Below are 11,642 nucleotides of genomic sequence, written 5' to 3'. Positions count from 1 at the left end.
AAGGATCTCTTTTTTTTGTAATTTTTTATTTTTATATTTAAAAGTAACTTTCATAAATATATAAGATACGATCAAAATTACATTTTATAATATATAAAGAAGGATCAATTACAGATTGGTACCCTGTGATAGATAGGTACCCTGGACTTTCAATTACAACACTGAACTCTCAAAAATAGACACTTGAACCAATCCGTTAGTATTCCGTCAGTAAACATTACATAATATCAAAAATACCTTCTTGTGTATTTTTTAGATCATTTTGCAAAGTAAAATCATTATTAGAGAATGTTGTTGTCAGAAAATTTGAATCTATTATTTGTTGTCCATGTGAAAACGTCATTGTAGGGAGACATCCGATTACCTAAGAATGATCTCAGAAATACACAAAAAAGGGTATTTTTTGGATTATTGTAATGTTTAATTGACGGAATACTAATGGATGAACCAAAGTGTCTACTTTTGAGAATTCAGGGTATTCAAGTGTTACAATTAAAAGTTCAAAATACCTATCTATCACTATCCTCAAGGTACGGAGTACTCATCTCTAATTTACCCTATAAAGAATTCAGTATTTTACTATGGGATTTGTTAAGGTTATATGACCAAAATGTAGTTCTAGTCATTATTATGATTGATAATTATAGATTTTGAGTATAATTAGGCTAGACTCGATTGTTTTGATTAATAATTGATTTGGTTTTGAGTCTTCTTATAGTCAATATTAATAATTGAAATGGAACTACTAATTTCCCATCCTAAACCAGACCTAGGCCTAGGTTTGTGTACAAGTGCAACCCATAAATATATACAAGTATATTTTTTTATTAGTAATATATATACAAATATATTTTATTTTATATTAAATATTTTTTTGTGTAAAAAAATTGTATTTATATATGCATGGGTCAATTCATATTATATTACACTCATTATGAGTCAACTCATGTATGAAAATTGTCCTCATAGTCAAGGCCTTACAAGGATGAAAAAAATAAGCCATCCATTCTAATTCCTAAAACTTTAGGCAATAATTGATAATGAATGTAACACTATCGAGATGGTAGTTGGTACCTGGGTGTAATATTATTGAGTGTTGTCGCTTAAGAATTAAAACGAAGGCATCTGCCTTCATCCATAAAATTTATTGATGTGGCGTAATCCGTCTGCTCCTTGATGAAGACAACCTGGCTGCCAGCAACGATGGGGACTGGGTAACCTGCGAGAGATGAGTTAGAGATCCCGGGGTGGCTTACCCGGCGAGGACACTCCGATGGCTAATTTAGCACTCAAAACTCAGTAGTAGTAGTAGTAGTAGTAGTGGAGAGCTTAAAGATGATATCAGTGAGTTAAGAGCAAAGATTACGCATACACACATAAAAAAACCTACCTTCGCCCCTGGGGGGTGAAGTCTTTATATACTGGAGTCCTTGTGGGTTGGTGGAGTGGTTCCTGGATCCTCGCTGTGATGGGATCCGTTTGCGTGTTAGGTGGGTAAAATGCCACCAACCGGTAAGGTTGCCCACTCCCGTCTGAGGTAAGCTAATATAGCCATTACAAATCATAATCCTGCAAAATGCGGAGTACAGTGGTGAGCTCCTCGGGGTTACTACGCAGGAGTTGGTATGACTAGGTAGCGCTGCCTGTGAAGTGCCGAGCTCTTGGTGACAAGTTGCCCAGAGGAGAGCTGCATGAGCTCGTGTCCTTCAGACTCGACCTGCTCTAAATGCCGACGTGCTTTAGTACTGATGATCTTGCGCCGAGATAGGCTAGTCTCGAGGTGGATTCTTTTCGAGGTGGTCCATCTGCCCGGGTTTGTCCCGTAGCGGACTTGATATCGTTTACCCTGGTCACGATTTGATACCGAGGTGATCTTAGTTCGGGATATCTTCAGTTCGGGGTATCAAGGTACCCGAGGTCGCTTTGTAGCGAACTGATCATGTTGATCTGTCACTTGTGTAGAGTCACGCCCACGTGCCGATCCGATCATGTTGAGTTGTCACTTATGCCAAGTCACGCCCACGTGTCTCCCTGTTACAAGGTCGGGCCAAATTTCCCTTCGTCACTAATAAAAGGAAAGCTAAGCCAAACTTAAGAATTATAATGCTTAAGAATTAAAAATGAAGGCAATATCTATAAAACAAAAGCCAAGCCAAGCCATAGGAATTAGAATGGGCCTAATTTGGCATAAAACCAAACCAAGCTTTCCCTAGTTTGGGCACATACATTATCATACATCATATAGTTTAAAATTATATAAATAATTTTTTTGTTACATTTTAATGCTATAGGCCTTATGTCCAACCCAAGCTATAATCCTTATCATAAAGGCTAAGCCTAGCATAGGCCTGACTCATGATCACCCTTTGGAGGAACATGGAGTGGTGGTAGTTAGACCTGTTCATGGGTTGGGTGGCCCGACGGGCCGGCCCGGCCCCTGGACGGACTTGAACATACATTTGAGTTTGTGGGTTTGACCTCGGGCCAAAAAGACCAACCCGCAATAAATTTAAGCAAAGCTCGGGATTTTCCAAAATAGCCCGGCCCAACCTATAGGTTAAACCCAAAAACCCTAATATCCTAATTCCTAAGTAACCCTCACTCATCTCTTTCGAGTTAGTCGAACTGCTGAACCTCTCTTCTCTTCACAGTGATTCACATCACATCCTCACACTCTCAGGCAGCCATAAAGCCGACAAACACTCACCAGCACAACCAATAAACTCTGGTAGACTGGCGGTGAGTCTTCTCTCTCTCTCTCTCTCTTACAGACACAAACTGACTTCACTTTTCATTGTCAAAATCTCAGCTAACTGGCGAACATAGTCACCGGTGGTGAGTCCTCTGTTAGGTCGAGCTTTTTATCAGGGTCGGGCTCGGGCTCGGGCCTAACAAAATCATGTTTATGAAGAGTAAAAGCCTGACCTGGCCCATGAACAGGTCTAGTGGTGGTCAAGGTTCCTCAAAATGTACGAAAGAGAAAATGGCAAAATCTAGTCAATGAGAGATGGGGCCAGACCCCCTAAAGGGATTTAACTCTATACCCTTTGGAGAGGGGATTAATATGTCATAGTTTTAGTGATTTTCTTCAACGGAGGAGAGAAAGATAAATGATATGTTGTTTGTGCGTATGCACACTAAAGAGAGGGGGATTTAGACCACCCATTTTGAAAATGGACTTTCCTTAGCCATGACATGTCATCAAGGGTGACCAACAGTTAACCACTAATTTATAAGATTGGTCATTGGAATGGATCAATTCAATTTTGTCTCAGGATTGATTAAGCAAAGTTTGATAGAATTCTTGTTTTCTCCTTGAAATGTTTTATTTTTCTAATCAAACTTTTTCATTAAGGTTGCATTTGGTTTGAAAGAAAAGGTAGGTCAGGATTCCCTACATTTCACATCATGGTTTCCAAAACCAGACTGGTCCGGATGGTCGAACCAAAAAATCGGGAATCGATTCTGTTTTCCCCAAAAACCGGATTTCCCCTCAAAATCATTGATTTTGGTCAGCAAACCATTGAACCGGGTGGTTTATCGTTCGAACCATTCAAATAGTTTTGACCGTTTTTTATTTTTTATTTTTTGTTAGAACAGGCCGAGCATTCGATTTGAATGGTCAAACCGTTTGACCTAGTAACCAGACCCCTGACCGGTTCGGTATCCGAGTCGATTTTAAAAACCATGTTTCACATCCTTTCCCTACCTTATCTTTCAAACCGAATACAACCTAACGAAACAAATGAGAGACACACCTCCAAACTAACAAACTTAAATAGAACCAAATAACTCTATGACATCAAACAAAATTACAAAAATTAGTTGAGACCACGACACCGAAAAAACAAGACCAAAGGTTACTCCACAAGACACACATAAAAGATATATACTTTCTTCCAACAAACAATTAATGAGGTCCAAAGTTTTGGACATCACAATAACAATTGCATCACCACCCAACAAATCCAGTAGCCAACTTGGAGGTCAAAAAAGGTGGTGGGTTGACTATTAATGCCCTTCACAACAAGCTTATTCACCACTGTGTTTCCATATCTTCTCACTAAAGAGACCTCTATTCTGTCATTAAGAAGATTGAGAATATCTTTCATAAGAAGACAATTGTTCTAACACAATCAAAAAATTTATTGTTAATCAATCTTGACTGCTACATGGTTCGAATTAGAAATCCACAATTCTTAAGTCACCACACAACATTCTCAAATTACAAAAAGTTCTCTTGTCATATTTGATGACCATAACAAAAGCTCTAACACCTTACTTTTAAAAGTTGTCATCTACATTCGTCTTTATAATTCTAGCACTTGGAGCTTACACAAAAAATGTAGTGTTTAATTCTTGGGACCCTCGAGACATTTTGGGTTTACCAATAATAATGTAAAAGCACATGTGCAAATGAATATTAACCACACATTATATACGGTATAGATATAGATTTGGATTTTAACTTTTATGATCCACACCAAACACAATGCAAGTTTTGCTTTACTTAGTAATAGATAAATTGTTATTCATAATATACCATTAACTTTAACGATTGGTGTCATGCCCTGAACCTAAGTCAAGGCATGACAGCGTTGCGTGTTCTTTGAACATGCAAGGCTATCTTGCTTAAAATCAAAATGAGAGATTAAAAGATAATGTTAAATGTCTCAAAATAAAGAAATCTGAGCTTATTAAATAGTCATCGCATCAAATATACCAAGAAAAACCCAAATGGGATAAAAAATTCTTATCCAACTAATGATTAATTTCAAAGAATGGTTCCTATAAAATATAGAGGGAAAGAAGTGCACAATTAACTAATGAGATATAAATACTGATTTTAAGTCTAACCTGCTAGCGAAATAAGCCCTCTACTCTTTCCACACTCAAGCAGACTATAAAAGCTACTCCTTGGCATTTGAAAACGTTGAAAGAAATTGAATGAGTACACTACTCAATAATTGACAGTCCATCCAACCAGTTGGATAAAGTTGGTGTTAAAAATCATTATACAATAATTAATATATAATAAAAAATCTTTTATCAAAAAACTCAAATAGATTAATATACATTTTTATTAAAGGAAATAATAACCCAAATAGTTACAAAATAGAACTTACATATTGGGAAAAAAACTGTGAGAAACACAAATGTGGAATGCGTAACAGATATCATATAATAGATACAAAAGGTCAACTACAACCACTCTAACCCTAGTGGCAAGGTCTAGAACCACATATATGCCTTGTGGTGAAGGCCCAAAACAAATTAGCCTATGATGTCATCGTATTCATCCCCAAATAGTGAAATCCAAAGAGTAATCGCTTAATTTTAGAATGTAGACAAATACAACAATCCACACATGGGTCTCAGTAGCACATTAAATAATAGTAGTTAAAACATATTCAACTTGAATAACAAATATTTAGGAAAAAAAATCAACAAAATATTTCAAGAAAGATGAAGCATCAAATAAATCATTTAAAGTAATTAACAATGTAATTAGCATAAAACCAACCTACAACTATTTAAAAGTTTTGCTTATAACATATCATTTCATAAGATCAAATAGTTTCTCTTGCTTAATCCCATTTTATATAAAAAAATAAATAAATAATTACATATATACACTTTATGGTTTAATTAATATTTTCAAAACTAACCAAAGAGATGGAATGTCGCTTACCTAGTATGCTAAATCCCAATACCCAATATCTATACCAAGTCAGGGTGTGCCATGAAAGCCAATAAATAGATAAATAAATAAAAAATATTATAACAAATCCATAATTGTAGATGTTATGTGAACGATGAATATGCCTTTAACTTTTTGCCTAAATCCTACTAAATTTAAATGGTTTATCACTTGGACTTCTAAGTTTTCTAATTTTTTTTTTTAATTTCCAACTAATAAGCTCTCGAGACCAATTTCCAATGTTTATAGCTCATTTTCCAAGGACAAAATTCATGAATTTATACTTCAAAAATAGATCCCCCACGACCATCTATAAGAAAGTAGGGTTACTGAACCATGAGCTTTTTTTTGTAACTGAACCGATACTATCAGTTTTTGGAAAACCAGTAACTAAAACTGAACTGAAACCAATTGGTTAACCGATTGATCGGTTCGGTTAACCATTGGTTCAGTTTGTCGGTTTTTTAATTTTTACAATATATTATAAATATATATAATATTATATTTCAAATAATAAATAATATATCATATATTATAAATATATATTTATATATAATGCATATTTTTTAATTTATAATATATAATATATAGAAATATATGTATACCGGTCAGTTTGGTTAACCGATATTTTGATTTGGTTTCAGTCGGTTCGTTAATTTTTTTTTTTTGCTCACCCTTATAAAAAGACTTGAAATTAGCCTAAGAATATCACAAGACAACTAATCATCATTCTTTGTAGATTTCCTAGGTTCAGTCCATTCAGAATGCCAACTTCGTAAGACCATAATGGTTCTCGCCAAAAACTATGATTTGGAATCAAAATCTGACCAAAACATTATTAGAGGGCTGGTTTCTGGCAACCTAAATTTGGACGATGTCCCATCTGTTACAATCTGAAATTTAACATAATTCATAATCTACAAATCCAAATGCTATAGGATTGAATTTTTTGGGATCCTAATGGCATGGGGTTCTAATTAGAATCATTTTCCTTGCCAGAAAGTAGCCAAAAAAATACATGTAACAAAAACCCTAATCCTTGATTTAAATATAATCATCAAATGCATAAGAAGAAAAACTAAAAGATTTAACAAAGAAAATAAATTACCTAGATTGATTTTAGTAGAAATTCCAATCTCTCTAGGGTGGGAAGATAACCACCCAAACCCTAATTAATTAAATAAATTATTTTTTCGATATATTACAATTGGTCTCATACATCCATTTTTTATTTGAAGTGGTGTTTGTATATGATGTGACAACACATATTTCTAATCGATTTGTATTGATTGGCTCAAAAAAGGTATCAAGTAAAAATAACAATGGTACCAAATATAACCTTTGTTTGTAGCCCGCTATGATGGTAAGTTTAAGCTGTTTTTTAATTTGTTATAGGGTATCACATTTATGTTTGTTTTAAGAATGAAATCCACACCATGTATTATTGAACTAAAAGCCTTTATGATTAGTTTTTTATCTAGAAAATTTGATCAACTTTGCATTTACATCAATACATATGCCTTTTGCATCCTCTTACTAAGCACAACCTAGATTCTATTTGTTTTATAATGCGAAGTATTTAAACTGGGCACTGTTAAAGAAAAAAAAAAACTATCTAGGGACCTCACCTAGTAGCTTAAACTTTAGGGTTAATTGGTTCCTTAAGATGGTACGAAAGCTTATTTGACCAAGTGGTCTAATGTTTAATCCTCATCACCCTTGATATAATTAATTAAATTTCAACAAAAGGTATAGGAGGTCTTGTCCACACTTCAAGCCTACGGTTTTATGTTTGCTTTTTCCGTTATTAATCAACTGCCCTATTAAGGGCATATTAGACATTGCACATTCTTTTGTTTAATGAGTATATAAGCTATCATGTGGGGGCAACCAAATTGATTTTTTGGTTTCTCCCATCTCTTATTCTCATTCTTCTATCCTCTTATCTCCAAGAAACCATTTTTTCTTCCCTTTTATTTTTATTGCAAATCAGAATATTTATTTTGAATATTCTACGTAGTACTACTAGAGCACTTTCTAAGGATTCTTGGGTTTCTACTATGCATCCCTAGATGGACCAACTGCATGGAGAGTTAAAGAGTTGATCAAAGACTTCAAAAGGGTCCAGTTCATGGATTTTTTGATAGATCTAGAACTGTGTCTCTAATCTTGGGTTTATCATTGAAATTAGGAATAACTAGAGAAAAGGGAATAATCATAATTACAATATGACTCTTTGTTTTTGACATAGGGAGAGGCACTCAAGTTTTGTTGCACTCCTTAGTGTTTTTTAAAGGAGGTGGTTCAGTTTTTATTTATTTTTTGAGGCCTCTATAGGGAGCGACAACTTCTTCTCTTAGTTCTACTTAGGGTTCAAAATATTTATACAGTCCAATATGCCAAACTGCGTATTGGTGTGTATCATTGCTCACCCTTATTTTTTTAGTTTTTTTTTTTCTTTGAAACTTGTTTAGGGGGGTTGGTTTAAGACATGTCTACCCCCTAAAATAGGTGGACCTCTAATCACTTAGTGTAGGGGCCCCGTTGCTATATGTATCGGTCGATATGCCCCGATACATAACAAAGTTTTAATCCTTGGTTTTGTTGGTTTCTAAGAAGACATGAATCTCTCCAAGTGAAGGTTTTTTGTTGCCATGAGTTTTGTTGAGGTTTTCAATGGGGGTTGATCTGTTTTTAGAGTTTTTTTCTTGCCTACTTTTGAAGTTTTAAATTGTTATAGGAACCATGGAAGGTAGTGGAGTATAACATAAATCTACTAGTGAAATTGGACTATGTGTAGGTAGTGGTAGTGATCCTTTGGGGCAGGTACCATTATTATAGTTAAGTTAGATGGTACAAATTATTTGGAGTGGTTATAATCAGCCAAAATAACAATTGGTGCTTATGAAAAATTGGGGTATGTAACCAGTGAAGATAATAAACTTGAGACCAACTCTTCCCAATGGGTGTAGGAGAAATATATGGTGATGACTTAGGTGTGTAATATTATATTACCCCTTATAAGCAAGAGTTTTTTATGGGTTAACACAACTAAGGAAATTTGAAATGGAGTTGGAGTAACCTACTTACATAGTGAGAGTGTTGATAAGGCTTTCCAGTTGAGAAATAAAGTGATTGGTACAAGACATGGAGATACACCTATTGTAGTTTATTTTTTTATCTCTTAAAACCTTATGGTAGGAGATAAACCATTTAATACTATGGTTTGGGAGAATAATAAATATGTAACTACTTACTAGAAGCTAATAGAAAATAATAGGGTGTTTGAATTTTTGTCAAGACTCAATGTTGAATATGACATTGCATGACAATATGTTTTTTCCCGTGACAGTATAACTCTTTCTCAAGTATATGCTTTTGTGTTTGGAGAAGAGAGTAAAAGGAATGTTATGATAAAGGAATCTAAGCATTCAATAGTTAGCTATGGTTAGCAAAGTAAAACCTAAGCTTGGTGGGGATAATGGTGGTAGTAAAAGTAGAAAGGATGACAATAAGGATTTGATCTATGATTATTGTACGAAGCTTAAACATACTATAGACACTTGTTAAAAGTTTCATCCACGTCTTATACCAGTTCATCTTAGAAATAATAAGGGAATGCTAATATCGTAGTGATAGATGACTTGTCTGGACCTCTTACACCAGCTTTCTTAGCTGGTTGTAGTAGCCATAACTAGGGCCGAGTTGGAGCGATATGGCAAATATTTGAGTTAGAGATATACAACTAGTTATAATTCTTTATTGGGTGGACAACAAGGTACAAGTAGCTCTAGAGCTAGTCATATAATTTCTTTTGCTCATATAAGTACTTCATATGCCACTATAAATTATGTCTCTACTATGGGTGATCATGAGCTGAGTCGAGTTGAGTTTAGCATTAATGACAAGTTTGCTTTAACCTAAGCATGGGCCCAACCCGCACCCTAGGCCTTGTTTGCAAGCCCAAGCCCAGCACTATACAGGTTGAGCTTACATGATTTTCGGGCCTATGACATCCAATAATAAAAATTTAAAATTTTATTTTAAATAAAATATAATATATGCAAAAAAATATGGCACAAGGCTTAGTTAAGCTTTTGGCCTACACAAAAAAAAATGACATGGCCTCATTTAATTTTATAGATGAAGGCAAGGCCTCCATTCTCATTCTTGAGCAATGTGGGATTTGGAACAACACTAAATACTAAGTGCTACAATTGATGAGTGCTTTTTCATGTCACACATTGCTTATGCACCGAAAATGAAGGCCTTGCCTTTATCTATATAAGGTCTTGCCTAAGAGAACAATTTACATACTTGAATTGGCTCAAGTGTTCACACATGTATTGACATGTGTGAGGGCCATTGGCCATATCATGGAGAGCCTACATGTATGTAGGTTTGATCACACACCTCCTAAATGGAGGTAGAGGCATGAGACCATCTCAACCACTAAGTCAATGATGCGTGTCCTCTTGTTTGAGGGTTTTGCCTACTAGGAGAGCTCATGCATGCAATATAACTAATGGGGGGTAGGGCTGAGAACGGATTGAATTGAATTGAATCTGGATATAGGCATATAAATTCATTTCGATAAGATATCCCATATTTGATTCATTTCCATATCCAACAAATCAATGAAATACTAGTTCACTCGAATTTGCCAAAAGAATCATAGATCTATATTTGATTGGAATAGGTTCAATTAGATAAAGGTTATAAAATTTGAGAAAAAAGGCAAAATAAAAGAAGAGAAATTATTCATTCAAATTGAAACAAACATGCATTATTAAAGTATACAAGCAAACAAGAACAACAACAAAAGAGAGGGTAAAAATAAATAGCTACAAGTAAAAACATTCCAATCCACAAAAATATAGTAAAAAATGCTAGTAAAAGGGTATATTGCATTTTTAACCAAAGTTATCCTGTACATTGTCTATCAAATTTACAATTTTACACATAAAACATAATAAAAAAAGTTACAAGAAAACTAGTAAACCTTTATATAGTATTAACTCAATGTCCAGTTTGAAACAACAAGAACCAGTTCTTATCTAATTATATATTAATAAAAATACAAAAACTAGAACTCATGATAGGTAGGCTCAATTAGTTCAGTTCTGTCGAGTAGAATTGACCTATTGACAAATGACAACACTACGCTTGTGTCACTAAGTAGGATGATCATTTTGAAGCTTTTGGACTTAAAACTTTGGTTTCGTTTTGAGGAAATTTGAAGACAGCTCGGGCCAAACACATCAAGTCAGACAAGGTTACAATAAATTTATAGGGATTTTTGGACTGCAATTTTCCTCAGAAATTGAATTTGTAGCCCTCCTATAAACCACATCTTGAATTTTTATAAAAAATTTTGAATTTTTATAGCTTTGCAGTAGAACTCAGAAATCTGCATTGGGCCTGTCCGTACTTTTCTGTTATATATATTAAATATAAAAAAATCTATGATGCATGTAAATACTAGAATGGTTTTGACCAATCAAAAGTCCCTACCACTTTTATGATGTAGGTTGATTGATTATAAGTTTTTTCAGAAAAGTAAGAACTAGTCCAAATTTCTGATTTCCACTGCAGACCAATAAATATTCAAAATATCAAAAATCCCTATTCCATACATCAATGCCTGCCTGGCCCATGAATTGACATCAATTCTGAGCTGACACCCACCCCAACCATACTTTAGGCCTTAAAACTTCTGACCCTGGGCTGAACCGTCTTTCTCCCAAAGTTTTTTTCGGTATCATGTCTTTCCGATATGGTAGAATCATCAAGTACAAGGTCCATTTGGTTTACATGAAAATCCGATTTCAAACATTTGGTTATTTCTAGTAGAATGGTCGATTCTGATTCTGATTCCACTCCGACTGCAAACCAAACGGACCCATAATATATTTAAACAATAGGTCCCGAAGCCCGGCCC

Source organism: Nelumbo nucifera, chromosome 2 (genome assembly GCF_055504915.1).
Source record: "Nelumbo nucifera cultivar China Antique chromosome 2, China Antique-T2T, whole genome shotgun sequence".
Lineage (NCBI taxonomy): Eukaryota > Viridiplantae > Streptophyta > Magnoliopsida > Proteales > Nelumbonaceae > Nelumbo > Nelumbo nucifera.
Note: the sequence above shows the minus strand (reverse complement) of the source record.